Genomic DNA, 25,651 nt, shown 5'->3' with positions numbered 1-25,651 from the left:
GAGGTTCTTATATAGTAAGTGGTAGGCAACTTTTCTATTGGTTGCTAGGGATGTATGCTATATATAAGAAATTCAAGAAGAAGATCCAAGAGACTAAGCGCAACGGGATTGTTTTGACTATCATAATGGAACTGTATATAATTGGAAATCCAACTATGAATAATCGCATCCATTTTCCTCTAAAATAGACAGAAAGAAAAAATATTTTCTGATAATAATCATGCAGAGGCAGATTTTTCTTTTTTAGGGGACACAATGAATGCACAGACAGAAAGAAATTCACCAGAAGAGGAGGCCGTAGGAAATGTCGACAGCAGAAAAACCAGGCAAAGAGGACCCAGAAATGGAGGAATTGAATGGACACTGTGGTAAATATATCTTCACATATTCTAACTCCTGTACAACAACAAGTATTGGCGAAGGGTTTAAACTTTTGTCCGAACATACATGCAGATTGGTTACAAACACAAGCCGATCTGCATGAACTGTTCACACGTCTAAAATTTAAGATTTGGTTTTCTGAACACAAGGATGGGAAAGATGATTCTAAAGCATTTGAATTATGTTTTTCGGACCTAGGTTTGTTTGTGAAAAGCGATTTTAATCCAATAGTCTTATCCTCTGATATTGAATTATTTACTAATATTGTTTTACGTGATGTACAAGCTTTGAGTGTGACCAAAAATAACCAATTTAGACATCCTAACATGTGTACTCAAGAATGGCAGGCCCTTAATGAGTTGGTCTGTGACCACAGCCATACCATTAAACCTACTGATAAGGGTGGTGGGGTTGTGGTCATGGACACTCATAAATATATAGCAGAGGCTCAACGGCAATTATCTGACGGTATATAAGAAACTGAATGCTGATCCAAAGTGGGATTTTCAGAAATAAATATCATCTATTGTCGATGAAGTTATACAGGCTGGATTTATTGATGTTAAATTGAAGGAATATCTTTTAGTTTCAAATCCTGTTACTCCTATGTTATATCTATTACCAAAAATTCATAAAGACCTAAATGATCCCCGGGGCAGGCCCATTGTATCCGGGAGCAATGTTTCTGTCTTTTTAGACAAAATACTACGTAATTTTGCTACCTCAACTAGATCATATATTCAAGATAAAACAGATTTTTTGAAAAAAAATATCGGAGATAATCATTCCCCCGGGGGCAATTATGGCCTCTTTTGATGTAGTCAGCTTGTATACCTCAATTAGACACAAATTTGGGCTCAACGCTGTGAAAGAAGCACTGTCTAAGTCTGAATTCACACCATGATGTCAAGATTTCATTTTGACCTTATTACATCTTGTACTTACATGTAATTATTTTTTATTTGGGTACCATTTTTCCTTGCAGTTGAAGGGGACCGCCATGGGATCGAATGTGGCACTGACTTGGAGGATTCCTGGAGGATTCCTTCATCTACAGTACAGACCAAAAGTTTGGACACATCTTCTCATTCAAAGAGTTTTCTTTATTTTCATGACTATGAAGGCAAAAAAACTATGAATTAAAACATGTGGAATTATATACATAACAAACAAGTGTGAAACAACTGAAAATATGTCATATTCTAGGTTCTTCAAAGTAGCCACCTTTTGCTTTGATTACTGCTTTGCACACTCTTGGCATTCTCTTGATGAGCTTCAAGAGGTAGTCCCCTGAAATGGTTTTCACTTCACAGGTGTGCCCTGTCAGGTTTAATAAGTGGGATTTCTTGCCTTATAAATGGGGTTGGGACCATCAGTTGCGTTGAGGAGAAGTCAGGTGGATACACAGCTGATAGTCCTACTGAATAGACTGTTAGAATTTGTAATATGGCAAGAAAAAAGCAGCTAACTAAAGAAAAACGAGTGGCCATCATTACTTTAAGAAATGAAGGTCAGTCAGTCAGCCGAAAAATTGGGAAAACTTTTGAAAGTAAGGGCTATTTGACCATGAAGGAGAGTGATGGGGTGCTGCGCCAGATGACCTGGCCTCCACAGTCACTGGACCTGAACCCAATCGAGATGTTTTGGGGTGAGCTGGACTGTAGAGTGAAGGCAAAAGGGCCAACAAGTGCTAAACATCTGTGGGAACTCCTTCAAGACTGTTGGAAGACCATTTCAGGGGACTACCTCTTGAAGCTCATCAAGAGAATGCCAAGAGTGTGCAAAGCAGTAATCAAAGCAAAAGGTGGCTACTTTGAAGAACCTAGAATATGACATATTTTCAGTTGTTTCACACTTGTTTGTTATGTATATAATTCCACATGTGTTAATTCATAGTTTTGATGCCTTCATAGTCATGAAAATAAAGAAAACTCTTTGAATGAGAAGGTGTGTCCAAACTTTTGGTCTGTACTGTATGTATCGCCCCACTTTGACCATGTGTTGAGGTGGTGGCAATACATAGATTACATTTTTCTTATTTGGACAGGTACGGAACAACAATTATTGTCATTTTTGAATGGCATTTATAGTGATATCAAATTTATACTCAGTCACTCGACAAAACAGATTAGTTTTCTCGACAACTTGATAACCTTACAAGACGGACGTTCAATGACTAACGTTTATGTTAAAACTACCGACAAGAACATTTATCTAAGGTACGACAGCGCCCATCCCAGAGCCATAATAAAATCGCTTTCTTTAAGCCAATTCTTATGGGCCAAACGTATCGTTAGTGATGAGACATTACAAAACATGACCAATTCCTTCTTGGATAGAGGTTTTCCTCAAACAATTTTGCAGTCCCACCTAATGAAGGTTCAAAGGACTGACAGATCAGATTTATTGACAAAAAAATCGCTGAACAAATCCTTACAAAGAATTCCGATGGTGACCACCTACTGTGATGATAGTAACCGGATTAGGGACATTATATATAAATATTGTCTGATTCTAAAAAGCAGGCATAACAATGTAGATGCTTTTGAATTGCCTGTTTTGTTTTCCTATAGAAGACCTAGCAATTTGAGAGACAAGTTAGTATGTACTGATATAGGCCCTCAGAAACATACAGGCCAAAGCCATATACGTCCCCAAAAATTAAGTTGCTACCCATGTTTACGTTTTATTAATTGCCGTCATGTACAAAAAGACAGTACATTTATTCATCCCACCACGCATAAACAATTTCAGATCAAACATTATTTGACTTGTGAATCTTCATTTGTTATCTATATACTCTGGTGTCCATGCAACCTATTGTATATAGGTGAAACCTCAATTGATTTAAAAACCCAACTGAAGTTGCGGTTCTCCCAGGCCGCCAATTCCTCAAATCTATAGATAATGTCAATCTTACCTATCCACTGCTCCATAGAGGGGAGCTCCTGTGTGAGCCAGTGTCTATTAAAAGGGGTGCACTGGATAGAAGCTTTTTGAATAGAGAAAGAGATCCGCCTCTAGAGTACTGGGCAGAAAAGCCCAACAGGGCTAGTTGAGGAGATAGAATGATTTTTGTACCGCATATCTCATTACCTTTAGTAAAAATCTCATTCCACCATTTCTGTTTCGGTGGCCATAACCACCATATATGATGAAAGGATCCTTTTTCGTCATGGCAGCGCCAGCAAATGTCATTATTTGCCTGATCATATCTACAGGTGATATCGGGAGTTCTGTACCACCTAGTGAGAATCTTGTATCAGTTTTCCTGAATCCTAACACATCTAGAAGTAGTGTGGGGTATCAAGAATATATTGGAGCATTCTTCTGGTGTGAAGGATATGCCCAAATTTCGCTCCCAAGCACCCACATATGCTGATTTTGTTTTGAGGGGGGGGGGCCATTAAGTACTTTGTACAGGTTTGAAATCAGTTTTGTCAATGGATATCTATCTATTTCAAACCAGGTGATAGGTCTGAGGAGAGCTTGTTTAGGGATGTGCTTGGAAATGAATGCTCTAAGAAATGATATCAGGGGCAGATGTTTCTTTAATATTGGGAAGGAGGATACAAGAGTTTCTCCATCCAGCACTGAACCTTTTTCATCGTAGAGGGAAAGAATTGGTATTCCTAATTGTCGAATGTCAGTTGAAAGGGTTTGTCTCAGTTCTAATGGGGCAGCATTAATCACGTCTTTCCATTGTATTACCGGAGAAGGTAAGGGGAAGCCCCATTCAGAAGTCTGGAACCAATTCCAAGTATCCATGGTTGCCCTAACCACAGAGTTGGTTTGAGAGGGGGGTATTATATGGTTTGTTGGTCCTATCAAAAGATTCCTGGGGGGAAACGAGAGGTTGGCTGCTTCCATATAAACCCAGGATCTATGTGGTGGTTGTCTAAACCAGTCCAATATTCTGGACATAAAGATAGCTCTGCCGTATAATAACGGATTAGGAAGGCCTATGCACCCGGCTTGCTTGGGTTTCTGAAGAAGTGCCGTAGACAGTCAGGATCTTTTACCCTCCAAATGAAGGAGCGGATACTTTGGGTTAAGGATTTGTAGAATGATTTTGGTATCAGAATTGGGAGGACTTGTTGAAGATAATTTAATCTGGGGATTACCAGGGACATAACTAGGTTTTTGCGTCCAAACCATGATAATGTTGGGAAATGCAGAGAGGAGAGTTGGTCCTGAATGGATTTCAGCAGTGGGAGATAATTAAGTTGGAATAGGTTATGTGGTTCTGGTCCTATCTTAACTCCTAGGTAAGTAAGGTATGGGGCACTCCAATTGAAAGGGGATATCATCTCTAGATTTTTCTTTATATTGGGTTTAAGGCCTAGACTCAAAACGAGTGATTTTTTCATGTTGACCTTAAAATTTGATAAGGGGCTAAATTTCTCTAGTATATCATAAATGACTGGTAGGGATGTTTCCAGATTTGAGGTTATAACTAGAAGATCGTCCGCAAAGCGGCTGTCTTATGTTCCTGAGAGCCTATTTTGAAACCCTTGATTTTCCCATCTTCTCTAATGGCCTGGAGAAGTGGTTCCATAATTAGGACGAAAATCAGAGGGAAGAGGGGACAGTCCTGTCTAGTGCCATTTCCGATAGTAAAGGTAGGGGATACGGTGTTGTTCACTATAATGGCTGCTGAGGCATTTCTGTACATTGAGAAGACAGCTTCTACAAACGGGATCTGGCAGGCCGAATTTTTTAAAAGTAGTCTTCATAAATGTCCAGTTAACGCTATCAAAGGCCTTCTCAGTATCAGTGCTTAAGAAGGCCAGTGGAAGAGAGAATTTTTTGGCGTGATATAGAATATTCAGTATTCTCGCTGTGTTATCTCGGCCTTCCCTACCCTTTACAAAACCCGTCTGATCTCTATGTATCAATGAAGGTAAATAGGCGGACAAACGGATTGCTAACATCTTGGCCAATAATTTTAAGTCTAAATTTAGAAGAGATATGGGGCGATAGTTTGCACAATAGTCTGGGTCTTTTCCTTCTTTAGGTATTATTGTAATATGGGCTCTAGTCATATCTGGTGTAAGAGGAAATCCCTGTAATGAATTGTTACATATGCCCAAAAGGTGTGGAAGTAAAGTTTTACTGAAGGAGCGAAAATAGAGAGCTCTGAGGCCATCAGGTCCTGGGGCTTTAACTTTGGGGAGACTCCTTATAGCCTTTAGGAGTTCCTCTTCTGTGAAAGGGGAGTGTAGGGTTTCTCTTTGGTTATCCGATATTTGGGAAGTTTTAGGGAGTCCAGGAAAGTGTTAATGGGGCTATGATTGGAGGATGGATCCAACTCTGGGATCTTTGGAGGGGATGTTATATAGCTCACGATAAAAATTTTGAACTTGGTGGGCAATCTCTTTTGCTGTTATTGCTATATCTCCATTTGGTTTGTGGATTCTACATATGTAGTTATGAGCTTTCCTCTGTTTAATTTGTCTCATCATAAATTTAGATGCTTTGTCGCCATGTGCGAAGAATTTATATTGGGAGTGTAGAAAGTATTTGGCAGATGCAGTATTAAGGAGGTTTTTGAGTTCTGATCTGAGGTCTGTCAATTTGGTTAGTTGGGAAGTAATCAAGTAATCTGTGCTGTCCTTTCTTTTTTGAGTCTAGCTCCCAAGCTAATAAAATGGCCTCTCATGTATGCTTTGTGGACATCCCACAGTATGTGGGGAGAAGTTTCTGGGAGGGAATTCAATAGGAAATATTCATCCAACCGCTTCTGAACCTGATCCTTTTGGGTTTCAGAGGATATCAATTGTTCATTGAGACGCCATTTGAAGGCTCTAGGAGCTTGTTCTGGTGTGAATATTTTAAGGAATATAGGTGAGTGGTCTGAAAGATGAATAAATCCTAATTGAGTGTCTTGACATAGATGTAGATGTGCTTTTGAGATGAATATATAAAGTCTTTGATAGGAACTATGCACATTGGAGAAAAAGGTGTAGTCAAGTTCGGAGGGGTTGAGCATTCTCCACGCACCAATCAAGTAATTGTCATGTAGGCTTTTGCATATATGTTTAAGAGCTTTTTGAGACAAATTTGACCTTTGGGAGGATGTGTCTAATTGGGGTTCTAACGTGATATTGAAATCACCTCCCATAACAACTACCCCTTCACTAAAGGTTTGCATGATTGGGAGAAGGGCTTTAAACCAGGATAATTGGTTTGTATTGGGGGCGTATATATTGACAAACGTATACATCTGATTAGCTAGGTTGCCTTTCACAAGAATATATCTACCCTCGGGGTCTTGAATATAGCTACAATATTGGAAAGGAGTGTTTTTGCTGAATCCAACACTTACAACCCTGGAGGCTAATGAGTCTGAGCCACAATGGAACCAGGTTGGGAAATTTGAATAGGAAAGATTTGGATAGTGGTTGAGTTTGAAGTGGGTTTCCTGTAATAGGAGGATTGAACAGTCCATTTTCTTCAAATGGGAAAGGATTTGACATCTCTTGGAGGGAGAATTAAAACCTCTCACATTATGAGAGGATATTTGGAGATTAGCCATGGGCTAATGATTGTGAACTTGGGTTGGGCTTTTTTCTAAATTGAAATGTTTTACAATATAGGTTTTGACATTGTATACTCAGCCTCCTGAGGTGAAGCGAAGGGAATCTGCAGGGCTTCCACAACAGCAAATCTGAAAAGTCACATGTTAATTAGCATTCACTGCAACGAAAAAAGGAATTACCATAAAAAAAACCAAAAACAGGGTGTAAATCATAAGGCTATTTTCAACATGAGAGCCTTTGTAGTAAGGATTGAAACCTTAGTAATTGAATGTTGATATAGTAGGTTAAAAAGAAGAAGAGGGGGGGGGGGGAAGTATAACCAGTATAGTGTTACAGCACCCTGTACTAGAGTAAGGATCTGGTCAAACGCTCAGGTATACTAAATAGGTGGGATAGGAGAAGAGAGGGATAGATATATTTGACAGAGCTTGAAAAGGAGAGTGAGAGCATGACCCTATTAAAGGGATCGTGTCTGAGTAAGCACTGAAATTAGGCCAGGTATAGCTAGTAAGAAAAGCTTAGTAAGTTCAGTCTCCTATTTGAAGTCTTCTGGGTGTAGTATTTATTTTTTCTCTCTTTTCTCTTGTAGATTTGGGAGTACGTTGCCTTTCCCATGGCTCTTGTCTTGGGATTTCAGGAAGATCCCCCAGTCCTTGGGCAGGATCCCAGTTGGGATGGCCAGCGGTTCTATCTGTAATAGGTCGTATGCAGCATTTAGGTCCCCAAAGGAGGATATCTGAATTCTGCGACCCTCGTATGAGAAGGATATGCCAAATGGAAAGGACCATCTATAGATAACTTTATGGGACCTTAACCAGTCCGTCAGAGGCCTGAGTGCTCTTCTTTTTTTTAATGTTGATTGGGCTAGTTCCTTAAAGATAGATATTTCATGGCCTTCCCAGATTATATTATTGGTACCCCGTGCTCTAATTAAAATGGCTTCTTTCACTGGGAAGCTCAGGAACTTGCAGATTATGTCCCTTGGTGGCTCATTTGAAGGCGGTTTCGGGCAAAGGGCTCTGTGCGCTCTTTCTAGTATAATTTCATGGGCCGAATCTGGTCCTAGGAGTTGTAGGCTTATTTGGGTGATCGTATTAGGGATGTCGCTTGCGCCAACTAATGGGATTCCGCGGAATCGCCGGTTGTTGCGTCTCCCTCGATTTTCTTGATCTTCAATTGCATTGAACATGGTGTTTAGATTATTTTGGATCGCTTGCAGGCGTTGTGATACTGCTGCCTGGTGTTGGAAGATGTGCGTTTGTGAGTTTTCTAAAGATTCCACCCTTGTCCCTATCTGGCGGACATCTTGTTTTATGGCAGACAGATCTGCGCTCAGCGATTCCAGCGCTGATGAAAGGGAGGATGCTAGTATATCTTTGAGGTAGGAACGGGATATGGGGAGGCTGTCTGTGTCGCTCTCACCTCCACCAGATGCTCCAGCATCCTCCGCTTGTCTCTGGCCTGCTGCTCGTGGTGTTGCCGGCACCATCTTGGAATCTCTGGAGACATAAGCAGACATAAGCAGATTTCTTTATGAATTTCTCCATATCTCCGCCGCTTGTTCCAGATTTCGTGTGGCCTGTCAGTTCCCCTGTCTTGGGGTTTCCGATTTTGACCATCGTCGATCTGAAAGCTGTAATGCCAGGCTTTTAGGGTGCTTTAGTACATGGAGCTAGTGTTTCATGCGGCCATCTCCGTTTGGCGCTACCTCCGCTGCCGTTATAATGCATTTTGATTGATCATGCATGTGCCCATTTCACGTAGGGGATGTGCCCATTTCACGTAGGGGAGGCAACATAATCTTGTCCTTGAAAAAACGTGAGATGTATTGGATTGCCACTCTGAAATTATTGAGACCCAATTGACTTAATGTGGATTTTAGACCAGGTATTCTTATATAAATTCCCCCATAGACAGAGTTATATCAGATTTTTGTCTCTTCTTTAATGTGATGCATACTGAAACCACAATACTAATATTTTTCTCTTTTGTTTTTAGTGTAAATTGATGGTGTGTGAAGGAAGAAGCCTACTTATCAGCATTAAACAGCACACCCTTAAATATTGTATCACCTTAACTAGTGTTGAGCGTGAATATTCAAATAGCGAATTTTAATTGTGAATATTGGCACTTCGAGAATTCTCGAATATTTAGAATATAGAACTATATATTCGTAAAATCTAATATTATTTTTTTTTAACACAGTACACATCAGGTGATCATCCCTCCCTTCTTCTAGCTTGTTGGCCAATGAAAAGGCTTTGTCACAGCTTAGCAACATCCCTAGCAACCAATAGGAAAGTTGCCTACCCCTTACTATATAAGAACCTCCCCAGCAGCTTTTTTTTTCTAAAGTTTATTATAGTTTATGAAAGAGACAGCAGTGTCATTGCTATGCTAAGTGCTTTGTTGTATTACATTAGACAGTTAACTTATATATATAATTCAGATATAGTGTAGCAGATAGGTTCCAGTGCAGGGTGTTAGGCAGTGTGATAGGTTCTGCTGTCCATACATACATGCTACAGACATAATTACGGACAAGAATAGGACATGTTCTATAGGCTCTACAAAAAACGCAGTGTTCGCCCGATCAGGCCTGATCTTGTGCGCACACTTGCGTTCAGTCCCCTTCACCGCAGTGACAGATTTTTTTTTCTGATCACTGGAAAAACACCGTAAAACCGCTGTGGCGCTATAAAGATCACTTTTGAGGGGCATGGCGAGTTCATAGAAGATTTTTTTTTTTTGGCACAAGTTGGCGGAAATTTTTATTTTTTTTGTTTTTTTCTTACAAAGTCTCATATTCCACTAACTTGTGACAAAGAATAAAATCTCACATGAACTTACCATACCCCTCACGGAATCCAAATGTGTAAAATTTTTTGGACATTTGTATTCCAGACTTCTTCTCGCGCTTTGGGGCCCCTGAAATGCCGGGGCGGTATATGCCCCACATGTGACCCCATTTTGGAAAGTATCAGTTGATTTCCATATGTTGACACCCCAATGTATTTGCTGAGGGGCATATTGAGTCCATGGAAGATTGAACTTTTTGTCACAAGTTAGCAGAAAGGGAGACTTTGTGAGAAAAAAAAAATCAATTTCCGCTAACTTGTGCCAAGGAAAAAACTTCTATGAACTCGCCATGCACATCACGGAATACCTTGGGGGGTCTTCTTTCCAAAATGGGGTCACGTGTTGGGTGTTTTGCTGCCCTGGCATTTTGGGGGCCCTGGAGCGTGAGAGGAGGTCTGGGATCCAAATGTCTAAAAATGCCCTCCTAAAAGGAATTTGGGCCCCTTTGCACACCTGGGCTGCAAAAAAGAGTCACGCATGTGGGTGAGAGAGATATCTCTATATAATGACAACTTTGTATAAAAAAAAATGGGAAAAGTTGTCTTTTGGAGAGATATTTCTCTCACCCAGCATGGGTATATGTAAAAAGACACCCCAAAACACATTGCCCTACTTCTCCTGAGTATGGCGATACCACATGTGTGACACTTTTTTGCAGCCTAGGTGGGCAAAGGGGCCCAAATTCTAAAGAGCACCTTTAGGATTTCACAGGGCATTTTTTACACATTTGGATTTCAAACTACTTCTCACGCATTAGGGCCCCTAAAATGCCAGGGCAGTATAACTGCCCCACAGGCGACCCCATTTTGGAGAGAGGACACCCCGGGGCGTTTCGTGATGGGCATGGTCAGTGCATGGAGGTTTTTATTTTTTGTCACAAGTTAGTGGAATATGAGACTTTGTTAGAAAAAAAACCCATAAAAAAGTCATCGTTTTCCGCTAGCTTGTGACAAAGAATAAAGACGTCTATGAACTCACTATGCCCATCGGCGAATGCCTTGGGGTGTCTACTTTCCGAAATGGGGTTATTTGTGCGGTTTTTCTACTGTCTGGCCATTGTAGAACCTCAGGAAACATGAAAGGTGCTCAGAAAGTCAGAGCTGCTTCAAAATGCGGAAATTCACATTTTTGTACCATAGTTTGTAAATGCTATAACTTTTGCGCAAACCAATAAATATACACTTATTGCATTTTTTTTTATTAAAGACATGTAGAACAATAAATTTAGAGAAAAATTTATATAGAAATGTATTTTTTTTTTAAAAATTACAACTGAAAGTGAAAAATTAAATTTTTTTGCAAAAATTTCGCTAAATTTCGATTAATAACAAAAAAAGTTAAAATGTCAGCAGCAATAAAATACCACCAAATGAAAGCTCTATTACTGAGAAGAAAAAGATTTAAAATTCATTTGGGTGGCAAGTTGTATGACCGAGCAATAAACGTGAAAGTAGTGTAGTGCAGAATTGTAAAAAGTGGTCTGGTCATTAAGGGTGTTTAAGATAGGGGAGCTGAGGTGGTTAAAATCTGCAGACAATACTGTTCTCTATAAGGTAATGAAAACCCTAACCCTAATATTGTATTACAGAGACATTTGATCTCTTGGGAAGAGAAATTTCAAGTAAAGTTTCTTGCATAGAAATGAAAGGATAAAGAATTGGGTAAAGAAACAAATTCTCCCATTATATGTTATATATAATTATATGTTATATATACATTATATGTTATATAGCAAATACATTATAGCATTGTCACAAAAATAGACTTGGGTATGTGGGTGTATTGTAAATGTAATAAAAAATTTAATTATCAATAGTGTTGCCAGTTTATAAACTACCAGCACCTCCCTCATAGACAAAGAGACAGGATTGTCTGGTTTTAGATTTATTAAATAAGTAAACTCTTAAAAAGATGAAAAATAAATTCACAAGGGACTGATAAAATCTAATCAAGTTCTGTATCATTGTAATAGCCCGGGATAATGCTACATAGTATATGGGCCAAAGTATAAAGTTCCTAAAGAAATAATATTACAGTGCAAAAAAAAACAACTTTATATCAACACAATGGTATAGACTGGTCTGCAGGATTAATAGACCAGTGAGTCTGACATCAATAGTAGGCAAATTAATGGAAACCCTATTAAAGGATAGGATTGTGGAACATCTAAAATCCCATGGATTGCAAGATGAAAAACAACATGGGTTTACTTCAGGGAGATCATGTCAAACAAATCTTATAGATTTTTTTGACTGTGTGACTAAAATAATAGACGGTGGAGGTGCAGTAGACATCGCATATCTAGATTTTAGTAAGGCTTTTGACACTGTCCCACATAGAAGACTTATCAATAAACTGCAGTCATTGAGCATGGACTCCCATATTGTTGAGTGGATTAGGCAGTGGCTGAGTGACAGACAGCAGAGTCAATGGAGAACATTCAAAACAAGGTCAGGTTACCAGTGGGGTTCCACAGAGATCTGTACTGGGACCAATTTTGTTTAATATGTTCATAAGTGATATTGCAAAAGGCCTCGATGGTAAGGTTTGTCTTTTTGCTGATGACACAAAGATAGGTAACAGGGTTGATGTTCCTGGAGCGAAACGCCAAATGGAAAAGGATTTAGGAAAACTAGAAGAATGGTCAGAACTCTGGCAACTGAAATTTAATGTGGATAAGTGCAAGATAATGCACCTGGGGCGTAAAAACCCAAGGGCAGAATATAGAATATTTGACACAGTCCTGACCTCAGTATCTGAGGAAAGGGATTTAGGAGTAATTATTTCAGAAGACTTAAAGGTGGGAAGACAATGTAATAGAGCAGCACGAAATGCCAGCAGAATGCTTGGATGTATAGGGAGAGGTATAAGCAGTAGAAAGAGTGAAGTGCTTATGCCGCTGTACAGAACACTGGTGAGACCTCACTTGGAGTATTGTGCGCAGTACTGGAGGCCATATCTCCAGAAGGATATAGATACTCTAGAGAGAGTTCAGAGAAGAGCTACTAAACTAGTACACGGATTGCAGGATAAAACTTACCAGGAAAGGTTAAAGGACCTTAATATGTATAGCTTGGAAGAAAGAAGAGACAGAGGGGATATGATAGAAACTTTTAAATACATAAAGGGAATCAACTCGGTAAAGGAGGAGAGCATATTTATAAGAAGAAAAACTACCACAAGAGGACACAGTTTTAACCACCTCCGGACCGCTGTACGCACAGACGCGTCCTGGAGGTGGTTGATTCATTCCTCCTGGACGCGCCGGCGCGTCCTCTCGCGAGACGCGAGATTTCCTGTGAACGCGCGCACACAGGCGCGCGCGCTCACAGGAACGGAAGGTAAGAGAGTTGATCTCCAGCCTGCCAGCGGCGATCGTTCGCTGGCAGGCTGGAGATGTGTTTTTTTTAACCCCTAACAGGTATATTAGACGCTGTTTTGATAACAGCGTCTAATATACCTGCTACCTGGTCCTCTGGTGGTCCCATTTGTTTGGATCGACCACCAGAGGACACAGGTAGCTCAGTAAAGTCCCACCAAGCACCACTACACTACACTACACCCCCCCTGTCACTTATTAACCCCTTATTAGCCCCTGATCACCCCTAATCACCCCTGATCACCCCATATAGACTCCCTGATCACCCCCCTGTCATTGATTACCCCCCTGTCATTGATCAACCCCCTGTAAAGCTCCATTCAGATGTCCGCATGATTTTTACGGATCCACTGATAGATGGATCGGATCCGCAAAACGCATCCGGACGTCTGAATGAAGCCTTACAGGGGCATGATCAATGACTGTGGTTATCACCCCATATAGACTCCCTGATCACCCCCCTGTCATTGATCACCCCCCTGTCATTGATTACCCCCCTGTAAAGCTCCATTCAGACGTCCGCATGATTTTTACGGATCCACTGATAGATGGATCGGATCCGCAAAACGCATCCGGACGTCTGAATGAAGCCTTACAGGGGCATGATCAATGACTGTGGTGATCACCCCATATAGACTCCCTGATCACCCCCCTGTAAAGCTCCATTCAGATGTCCGCATGATTTTTACGGATCCACTGATAGATGGATCGGATCCGCAAAACGCATCCGGACGTCTGAATGAAGCCTTACAGGGGCATGATCAATGACTGTGGTTATCACCCCATATAGACTCCCTGATCACCCCCCTGTCATTGATTACCCCCCTGTAAAGCTCCATTCAGACGTCCGCATGATTTTTACGGATCCACTGATAGATGGATCGGATCCGCAAAACGCATCCGGACGTCTGAATGAAGCCTTACAGGGGCATGATCAATGACTGTGGTGATCACCCCATATAGACTCCCTGATCACCCCCCTGTCATTGATTACCCCCCTGTCATTGATCACCCCCCTGTAAAGCTCCATTCAGACGTCCGCATGATTTTTACGGATCCACTGATGGATGGATCGGATCCGCAAAACGCATCCGGACGTCTGAATGAAGCCTTACAGGGGCATGATCAATGACTGTGGTGATCACCCCATATAGACTCCCTGATCACCCCCCTGTCATTGATCACCACCCCTGTCATTGATCACCACCCCTGTCATTGATCACCCCCCTGTCATTGATCACCCCCCTGTCATTGATCACCCCCCTGTCATTGATCACCCCCCCTGTCATTGATCACCCCCCTGTCATTGATCACCCCCCTGTCATTGATCACCCCCCTGTCATTGATCACCCCCCTGTTATTGATCAACCCCCTGTCATTGATCAACCCCCCTGTCATTGATCACCCCCCTGTCATTGATCACCCCCCTGTAAGGCTCCATTCAGACATTTTTTTGGCCCAAGTTAGCGGAATTATTATTTTTTTTTCTTACAAAGTCTCATATTCCACTAACTTGTGACAAAAAATAAAATCTCACATGAACTCACCATACCCCTCACGGAATCCAAATGCGTAAAATTTTTTAGACATTTATATTCCAGACTTCTTCTCACGCTTTAGGGCCCCTAGAATGCCAGGGCAGTATAAATACCCCACATGTGACCCCATTTCGGAAAGAAGACACCCCCAGGTATTCCGTGAGGGGCATATTGAGTCCATGAAAGATTGAAATTTTTGTCCCAAGTTAGCGGAACGGGAGACTTTGTGAGAAAAAAATAAAAAATATAAATTTCCGCTAACTTGTGCCAAAAAAAAAAAATTTCTATGAACTCGCCATGCCCCTCATTGAATACCTTGGGGTGTCTTCTTTCCAAAATGGGGTCACATGTGGGGTATTTATACTGCCCTGGCATTCTAGGGGCCCCAAAGCGTGAGAAGAAGTCTGGTATCCAAATGTCTAAAAATGCCCTCCTAAAAGGAATTTGGGCCCCTTTGCGCATCTAGGCTGCAAAAAAGTGTCACACATCTGGTATCGCCGTACTCAGGAGAAGTTGGGGAATGTGTTTTGGGGTGTCTTTTTACATATACCCATGCTGGGTGAGATAAATATCTTGGTCAAATGCCAACTTTGTATAAAAAAATGGGAAAAGTTGTCTTTTGCCAAGATATTTCTCTCACCCAGCATGGGTATATGTAAAAAGACACCCCAAAACACATTCCCCAACTTCTCCTGAGTACGGAGATACCACATGTGTGGCACTTTTTTGCAGCCTAGGTGGGCAAAGGGGCCCATATTCCAAAGAGCACCTTTTGGATTTCACTGGTCATTTACCTACTTACCACACATTAGGGCCCCTGGAAAATGCCAGGGCAGTATAACTACCCCACAAGTGACCCCATTTTGGAAAGAAGACACCCCAAGGTATTCCGTGAGGGGCATGGCGAGTTCCTAGAATTTTTTATTTTTTGTCACAAGTTAGTGGAAAATGATGATTTTTTTTATATATTTTTTTTTTCATACAAAGTCTCATATTCCACTAACTTGTGACAAAAAATAAAAACTTCCATGAACTCACTATGCCCATCAGCGAATACCTTGGGGTCTCTTCTTTCCAAAATGGGGTCACTTGTGGGGTAGTTATACTGCCCTGGCATTCTAGGGGCCCAAATGTGTGGTAAGGAGTTTGAAATCAAATTCTGTAAAAAATGACGAGTGAAATCCGAAAGGTGCTCTTTGGAATATGGGCCCCTTTGCCCACCTAGGCTGCAAAAAAGTGTCACACATCTGGTATCTCCGTATTCAGGAGAAGTTGGGGAATGTGTTTTGGGGTGTCTTTTTACATATACCCATGCTGGGTGAGAGAAATATCTTGGCAAAAGACAACTTTTCCCATTTTTTTATACAAAGTTGGCATTTGACCAAGATATTTATTTCACCCAGCATGGGTATATGTAAAATGACACCCCAAAACACATTCCCCAACTTCTACTGAATACGGAGATACCAGATGTGTGACACTTTTTTGCAGCCTAGGTGGGCAAAGGGGCCCACATTCCAAAGAGCACCTTTCGGATTTCACTGGTCAGTTTTTACAGAATTTGATTTCAAACTCCTTACCACACATTTGGGCCCCTAGAATGCCAGGGCAGTATAACTACCCCACAAGTGACCCCATTTTGGAAAGAAGAGACCCCAAGGTATTTCGTGATGGGCATAGTGAGTTCATGGAAGTTTTTATTTTTTGTCACAAGTTAGTGGAATATGAGACTTTGTAAGAAAAAAAAAAAAAAAAAAAAAATCATCATTTTCCTCTAACTTGTGACAAAAAATAAAAAGTTCTATGAACTCACTATCCCCATCAGCGAATACCTTAGGGTGTGTACTTTCCGAAATGGGGTCATTTGTGGGGTGTTTGTACTGTCTGGGCATTGTAGAACCTCAGGAAACATGACAGGTGCTCAGAAAGTCAGAGCTGCTTCAAAAAGCGGAAATTCACATTTTTGTACCATAGTTTGTAAACGCTATAACATTTACCCAAACCATTTTTTTTTTTACCCAAACATTTTTTTTTTTATCAAAGACATGTAGAACAATAAATTTAGAGCAAAATTTATATATGGATGGCATTTTTTTTGCAAAATTTTACAACTGAAAGTGAAAAATGTCATTTTTTTGCAAAAAAATCGTTAAATTTCGATTAATAACAAAAAAAGTAAAAATGTCAGCAGCAATGAAATACCACCAAATGAAAGCTCTATTAGTGAGAAGAAAAGGAGGTAAAATTCATTTGGGTGGTAAGTTGCATGACCGAGCAATAAATGGTGAAAGTAGTGTAGGTCAGAAGTGTAAAAAGTGGCCTGGTCTTTCAGGGTGTTTAAGCACTGGGGGCTGAGGTGGTTAAATTAGAGGGGCAAAGGTTTAAAAGTAATATAAGGAAGTATTACTTTACTGAGAGAGTAGTGGATGCATGGAATAGCCTTCCTGCAGAAGTGGTAGCTGCAAATACAGTGAAGGAGTTTAAGCATGCATGGGATAGGCATAAGGCTATCCTTCATATAAGATAGGGCCAGGGACTATTCATAGGATTCAGATATATTGGGCAGACTAGATGGGCCAAATGGTTCTTATCTGCCGACACATTCTATGTTTCTATGTTTCTATAATGACTGCACCTCCCACATGATCATCACAGGTCCTTCTGACATGCGCGTTTATACTATTGAGACGCTCTGTCTCATTTTTAATTATGGTAACAAGTATGGTTTTTCCTCCTTTCCTCCACACATCAATTATGTTTTTAATCACAAACCAGGGGTTATTCACATTTGTTTGTAATTAATTAATTATGGATCACTTATGAATTCTGTGATTTTATAGATTTTATTATTTGCACATTTTGGATATTTCATATATGAATGTATACACATTATATGTATTATATTATACACTGTTTTATATGTTTAATATTATAATCATGCACTTTTTATAGTTTTGTACTTGATTGTTTTAATTATCCAATAATCACATGTGTGGTAAAAAATATATGTAATTTGCACCATGAATTTGTCACTGCTTGAGAAAGGTTCCAGAGGGAAACCGAAAAGTTTAATCTGGTGAAATAAACATGTATCCATTTTTGGAAAGTGCAGTGGAATTTCCTTTTATTTATATATATATATATATATATATATATATATATATAAAAGAGAAAAGAGATGGCAGCACCGTCACAGATAAAAAGGGAATGAAGGGTGCAAAAAAAGCCCAATATGGATACAAGCCAATCCAATGATGCAGACGTAGAAAAAAGGGCAGCACTCCAATATATAAAAAATCAAAAAACTTTATTTACCCATAAGGCTGTAGCGACGTTTCGGCTCTAACACAGGAGCCTTCCTCAAGCAGTGTGTACAAACCAAAATCTGAACATATATAGTGTTACAGCTAACCATAACCAATTACATGTCAAGTGAACATGATTAATAAAAAAACAATATACAAAATACATCATACATGTGAATACGGATAAAATCAGCAATACAATATGATTCAATCGTGATGCACCTAATTGCATACAAATAATTACCATAAATATAAAGCATAGTGAAATATTCATATAAATACATAATTAATAGTATAATCGGTGTCAACTGTAGGTAATTACATAAAGTGTCATGTGCTTACTGATACAGGTGATGCATGCTGAGAATGCAGGATGAAGACCGGTTGTAATCCATGCTGACATGTGCGGTCCGGCGTGCCTAGATCCCCACTGCGCATGTCCATATGACGTATAATACATGTTCCCGGCCAGTATCAATCTCGTCACATGACGCATGCGCTCTTACGTCACCGCACTAAGACGGCCATTATGGATAAGGGCAAGCAGCCCATTCTATCGCCCTGACGCTCATGATAACAACTCAGTCCGGTACAGTGTGGAATCAGGATGGTACTGGCATGAGACAATGCCAAAGTATCAAAAGTGGCTAAGTGGGCTCGGCTAAGGGATACACTAACAATTAAGAGTGGATCCGCCAGCCGTGACCACAGCGCGGCCGCGCATCTGCATGCAAATACAGGGTCGCGGCCGCACCAGTCAAAACCCACCTGTCGCCACACCACTCAGAGGGCTCTCCTCATAACACCCTACCACATATGTAATGGACAATAACAAGAAAAAAAACAATTTTCTAGAGAGAACACGAAGTTCGTCTTTTGCATAGACAATGGTATCCAGACACCACGATCGCACTGCCTACATGAATGACATACCGCCTATCCTCACCCCAAACTCCGCAGCATACCATCTGTAAAGATAAAATGTGAACATAAGTGCACAGAAGTGAATCCAAAACAGACAATATTTTAAAAAGACTATTAGAATAAACGAAGATTTATGTTTAGTACACACAAGTCACATAATCTACACTGGGACAATCGACATTTAGAAATACATGAATAGAGGGCAAGACACGCAACTACCCAAACCCAACCTTGTAATCCACATTGAGACCCTGCGGCTGGAGGGAGTCCAACGTGTAAATCCATTTTAGTTCTCGCTTTTTTAGAAGGCTGATCCTGTTGCCACCTCTCCTAGGCATAGGTACATGATCAATAATACAAAATCTCAGATCTTTCTCGGTGTGTTTCTGGTTGGCAAAGTGTTTAGAGACTGGTAAATCCAGTCTTTTCTTCCGAACACTAAGTCGGTGATTGTTGAATCGTGTCTTGAAATCTGTTGTTGTTTCACCGACGTACAACAGATTACACAGACAAACAATAACATACACAACAAAGCTGGAGTCACAAGTCAGATAATGCCTTATCTGATATGAAACCCCAGTCTGCGGGTGTATGAAAGCTCTACCCTTAAGAGTGAATTTACAATTTACGCAGGACAAGCAAGGAAAACAGCCGACACTAGCACCTGTCAAGGTCAGCTGTCTTGCTGTCTTCAAAGTTCCCACGTCCGCCCTTACCAATTGGTCCTTAAGACTCTTGGACCTGCGGTAGGACATAATTGGAGGAGAATGGAATTCCTTGACTGTATTGAGACAACCGCCCAATATACCCCAATGACGTCGGATAATATTGCTTATATCAACGCTCTGTTCACAATGGGTGGAAATAAAGGGGATCCTCGTCATCTGTTTTTGTTTTACTTTCCTTTTTAGAGTGTCATCCCTATTAAGTTGAATAACCAATTTCTTTTGTTCCTGAAATAACTTGGTTGGATACCCCCGTTTCTCAAATTTGTGTAGCAGTGTATCTAGGGTATTATTGGATGCCACAGGGTCTGAGACAATACGTTTGACCCTCAAGAACTGAGAGTATGGAAGGGATTTTACCATGGACCTAGGGTGATTACTGCTATAAGTCAGTAGCGTGTTCCTGTCGGTTGGCTTAGTAAACAAATCTGTCTGCAATTTACCATCCGACAGGATCACGCGAGTGTCCAGAAACTGCATTTCGACACAGGAATGCACCAAAGTGAACTGTAGTGCCCTATCAATTCCATTGAGGAAACTGTGAAAATCACAGAGTTGTTGGGCATCACCTGTCCAAATGAGGAAGACGTCGTCTATGTACCGCCACCACGCCCTAACATGTTGGAAGTGGTGGCTTCCATAGACGACGTCCTCCTCAAACCTGCGCATAAAGATATGCGCAGGTTGAACTTATTGATGTATCTGATGTGATACTTGCATCATTTGATGTAACTTCGCTTTATACATCAATAGATCATCAAAAGGGATTGGCTGCGGTCGGTTCAATGCTGGAGAAATCCACACTCACTGATGGTTCCCAACACTTTATATTATCTTTGTTGGAGATTGTGCTTAGGCACAATTATTTTTTATTTCAAGATTCATACTACGTGCAGGAACAGGGTGTGGCGATGGGGTCCAATGTGGCCCCAACTTATGCCAATATCTTTATGCGCAGGTTTGAGGAGGACGTCGTCTATGGAAGCCACCACTTCCAACATGTTAGGGCGTGGTGGCGGTACATAGACGACGTCTAGGAGGAACAGGAGGAGCACTGCCAGAGCCCTGCAAAATGACCTCCAGCAGGCCACAAATGTGCATGTGTCTGCTCAAACGATCAGAAACAGACTCCATGAGGGTGATATGAGGGCCCGACGTCCACAGGTGGGGGTTGTGCTTACAGCCCAACACCGTGCAGGACGTTTGGCATTTGCCAGAGAACACCAAGATTGGCAAATTCGCCACTGGCGCCCTGTGCTCTTCACAGATGAAAGCAGGTTCACACTGAGCACATGTGACAGACGTGATATAGTCTGGAGACGCCGTGGAGAACGTTCTGCTGCCTGCAACATCCTACAGCATGACCGGTTTGGCATTGGGTCAGTAATGGTGTGGGGTGGCATTTCTTTGGAGGGCCGCACTGCCCTCCATGTGCTCACCAGAGGTAGCGTGACTGCCATTAGGTACCGAGATGAGATCCTCAGACCCCTTGTGAGACCATATGCTGGTGCGGTTGGCCCTGGGTTCCTCCTAATGCAAGACAATGCTAGACCTCATGTGGCTGGAGTGTGTCAGCAGTTCCTGCAAGACGAAGGCATTGATGCTATGGACTGGCCCGCCCGTTCCCCAGACCTGAATCCAATTGACCACATCTGGGACATCATGTCTTGCTCTATCCACCAACGTCACGTTGCACCACAGACTGTCCAGGAGTTGGCAGATGCTTTAGTCCAGGTCTGGGAGGAGATCCCTCAGGAGACCGTCTGCCACCTCATCAGGAGCATGCACAGGCGTTGTAGGGAGGTCATACAGGCACGTGGAGGCCACACACACTACTGAGCCTCATTTTAACTTGTTTTAAGGACATTACATCAAAGTTGGATCAGCCTGTAGTGTTTTTTCCACTTTAATTTTGAGTGTGACTCCAAATCTAGACCTCCATGGGTTGAAAAATTTGATTTCCATTTTTTTATTTTTGTGTGATTTTGTTGTCAGCACATTCAACTATGTAAAGAACAAAGTATTTCAGAAGAATATTTAATTAATTCAGATCTAGGATGTGTTATTTTTGTGTTACCTTAATTTTTTTGAGCAGTGTATATATGTATATATATATATATATATATATATATATATATATATAGTATACTAGCAGAAGGACCTGGCTTTGCATGGGTATATATTTTAATCTATTTCATTCAATGTTTGTGTGTGTCGTTAAAAGATTTTGACAGTATTCACTATAACAGTGACATCTATAGCACCCTACCCCCTTGACAGTGACCTTCACAGCCCCCCACCCCTTAACACTGACCCCCCACAGTGCCTGTCTCCTTAAAATGAGACCTCCACAGCAGCCCACCCCCTTAACTTTGACCTTCACAGCAGCCTGCCCCTTTTAACAATAAGTTCCACAGCACCCCACCCCCTTGACGGTGACCTCCATAGGGGCTTGCTCCCTTAACAGTGACCTCATAGTACCCCACTGCCTTAACAGTGACCTCATAGTACCCCGCTGCCCCTATATTAGTGGTCTTCACAGTCCCCTCCTCCCTTAACAGTGACCTCCACAGTGCCCGCCCCTTTAACAGTGATCTCCACAGCTGCCTGCCCCCTTAACAGTAACATCCACAGTGCCCTCTCCTTTAACAGTGGCATCCACAGTGGTCGCCCTTTTATTAGTGACCTCCACAGTACCCCGTTTTGTTAACAGTGATTTCCACAATAACCCGCCCCTTAACAGTGACCTCAACAGAGCTCTATTCCCTTTAAAATATGACCTCCACAACACTCCGCCCCCTTAAAAGTGACCTCTACAGCAGCCAGACCCTTAAAACTGACCTTCATAGCAGACCGTCCTCTTAATTGAGATCTCTACCGATCTCTGCCCCTTAACCGAGACCTCCAAAGTGCCCGCCCCTTTAACAGTGACCTCCACAGTATCCCGCTCCCTTAACAGTGACCTCCACAGTGGTCTGCCCCTTTATTAGTGACCTCCACAGTATCCCATCTCCTTAACAGTGATTTCCACAACATTCCCTTAACAGTGGCCTCTACAGCATTCTGCCCCTTAACACTGACCCAAATAGAGGACCATCCCCTTAAGTGTGACCTCCACAACAGCCTGCCCCTAGGGTGGCCAGAGGTCCAGTTTTAGGCTGGACAGTCCGGCTTTTAGACTCCCTGTTCTCCCTCCGGCGCAGGGCCTAGACGGACACAGGGATATCCTTTTGAACAGCTCACTCTTAAACAGCAGCACTGTGCTGTCAAAGCATGAGCTGCAGAGAGAGTCACCCTCCCTCCCACCACTGCTGCTGACAAAAGTTGATTTTTACCTTCATTTTTCAAATCCCCGTCGGCTGCGGAATGGGAGGGGACGTGGTCTAACAGGGTTAAGGCATGACTTAGTGGGACCTGAGGGAAGGTTTTTGAAGTCCGTCTTTTGAGAGTGGCCTGAATGGCCACCCTACCTGCTCCCTTAACTGTGACTTCCACAGCACTCCGCTACCTTAACAATGTCAACCACAGCGCTCTGTCCCCCCTCAACCTCCCATCAGCCCTTGCTATTGTCTGACCCCACCTTTCCTTGTACCATAGTAATCTATGTATTGTATGTAAATGAGGCTGTTGGGGTTTTGAAACCATGTGTGCTATGCCTAGTAAAGTCAGTTGACTCCCAAACTGTGTGTCGTCCAGTTACTGGGGAAATTGTCTCTTGGATATTGACCTGCTTCTTCAGCTACAAGGGGATTTAAGTGGAGATATTGATGGTATATCTTGAAGCTCCGCAACAATTGGTGGCAAGCAGCGGGATACAAGCCTTGCAGCAGAAGAAAGCAGCAGCGGTTCGTGCAGATAACAGGTCGTTTAGTGGAACTGTGAATGGAGACAAACTATGCTGGATTAGAAAAGGACAACATTAAAGGAATTGCTGGAAGCGAGAGGGCAGATAGCCAGCAATAAAACGAAGGTCGTACTAATTGCTGAACTGACCGATCGAGACCGGGCACGCAGTATGGCTACAGAAACCAGAGAGTCAGAGTTCGACAGAGAGGTGAAACGCAGGCTAGCATTTTATGGAGAGAATCCCTCCATAGAGCTGGTACAGGCAATCATGAACCAGGTGGATGGCTTGATCACTGCAAGGGAAGAGAGAGAGAACCAACTCCGGATAGCAGAGCAGCAGGCATTGGAAAGATCGCTAACTAGTACTCCAGTTCCTGAACCCAAAGTCAAGGTACCGCATGATGCGTTAAAAAAATTTGTGGAAGCCGAGGATGAGATCAATGGCTTCCTGCAAGACTTTGAACTGTGGGGGCCATTTTAGTACAGTGAACTCATTGTCATGTTCAAGAAACCAATTTGAAATGATTCGAGCTTTGTGACATGGTGCATTATCCTGCTGGAAGTAGCCATCAGAGGATGGATACATGTTCTCATTCTGTTTACGCCAAATTCGGACTCTACCATTTGAATGTCTCAACAGAAATCGAGACTCATCAGACCAGGCAACATTTTTCCAGTCATTAACAGTCCAATTTTGGTAAGCTTGTGCAAATTGTAGCCTCTTTTTCTTATTTGTAGTGGAGATGAGTGGTACCCGGTGTGGTCTTCTGCTGTTGTAGCCCATCCGCCTCAAGGTTGTGCGTGTTGTGGCTTCACAAATGCTTTGCTGCATACCTCAGTTGTAACGAGTGGTTATTTCAGTCAACGTTGCTCTTCTATAAGCTTGAATCAGTCGGCCCATTCTCCTCTGACCTCTAGCATCCACAAGGCATTTTTGCCCACAGGACTGCCGCATACTGGATGTTTTTCCCTTTTCACACCATTCTTTGTAAACCCCAGAAATGATTGTGCGTGAAAATCCCAGTCACTGAGCAGATTGTGAAATACTCAGACCTGCCCGTCTGGCACCAACAACCATGCCACGCTCAAAATTGCTTAAATCACCTTTCTTTCCCATTCTGACATTCAGTTTGGAGTTCAGGAGATTGTCTTGACCAGGACCACACCCCTAAATGCATTGAAGCAACTGCCATGTGATTGGTTGACTAGATAATTGCATTAATGAGAAATAGAACAGGTGTTCCTAATAATTCTTTAGGTGAGTGTATATATATATATATATATATAGGAAGATACAAAAATTCAGGGCAGCACACCTGATGAAACAACCAGTAGCAAGGGGGGCCGGCGGTATTGCGACTTACCAAGGTGATAATCGATAAAAAATAAATACACCACAGCACTTCCAGTAGGTGAAAATAGTGAGATCCTTTTATTCACCCGTGCAACTTGCTTGGACCATTTTCAAGCAATACATCTCAGTACAAAGTGCATATTTATAGGGTCACAACATATTTGCATAAATAAGTATCAATCAAATATACATTATAAAATATACTAGAAAAGAGTTGTGTGCACATATAAAAAACATAGTGCTGTATAATAAATGTCATTCTGCACATAGACAAATACAGAAAAATTGTCCATATACTTTAGTATTGAAAAAACGCCAACATTTTTCATAAGTGGTAATTAATAGTGATTAATCTTCACCTGTGTATTCCACAAAGAAGGAGGGCCAGGGATGGAGTTGGGCGCGCTCAGCTGTCGGTAAACTTCGCATGATGGAATTGAGACTCGAGGATACAGCGTTCCGGAAGTCGAACTGCGCATGACCGTGATGTCACTCAGAACAATCACGTGATCATGAGCAAAGAGTCACGCGGCCGATCACATGATCAGTCACATGAGCGGAGAGTCAAATGAAGATAGACAAGTAATAGTAGTAGATAAGCCAACCTAAATCAAGGACAATTTACCCTAAGGCAATGTAGTAGAGGATGTGCTGTCTTTCGACACACTCTCCTCCAGTACATGTAGGTGAAAAACGCAAGGACAAGCGTCAGCTGCTCCCTGCATGCCTCACCCACACTTGACTAACCTGTAACAGGCGATAATGTCCTAGGTGGCCGTAATAAACATAGTAAAAATG

General features: G+C 41.7%; 1 long non-coding RNA gene across 1 annotated transcript; it reads left to right on the top strand.

Annotated features, from left to right (window-relative positions):
• The first annotated feature begins 9,718 nt into the window (after positions 1 to 9,718).
• LOC121001251 lies at positions 9,719 to 10,696 on the top strand. Its single transcript, XR_005779014.1, has 2 exons — positions 9,719 to 9,882; positions 10,578 to 10,696. It is a non-coding gene; the product is annotated as an uncharacterized LOC121001251 (long non-coding RNA).
• The last annotated feature ends 14,955 nt before the right edge of the window (positions 10,697 to 25,651 follow it).

Source organism: Bufo bufo, chromosome 5 (genome assembly GCF_905171765.1).
Source record: "Bufo bufo chromosome 5, aBufBuf1.1, whole genome shotgun sequence".
Lineage (NCBI taxonomy): Eukaryota > Metazoa > Chordata > Amphibia > Anura > Bufonidae > Bufo > Bufo bufo.
The sequence above is the reverse complement of the archived record's forward strand: the minus strand, read 5'-3'. Positions and strand labels throughout refer to the sequence as shown.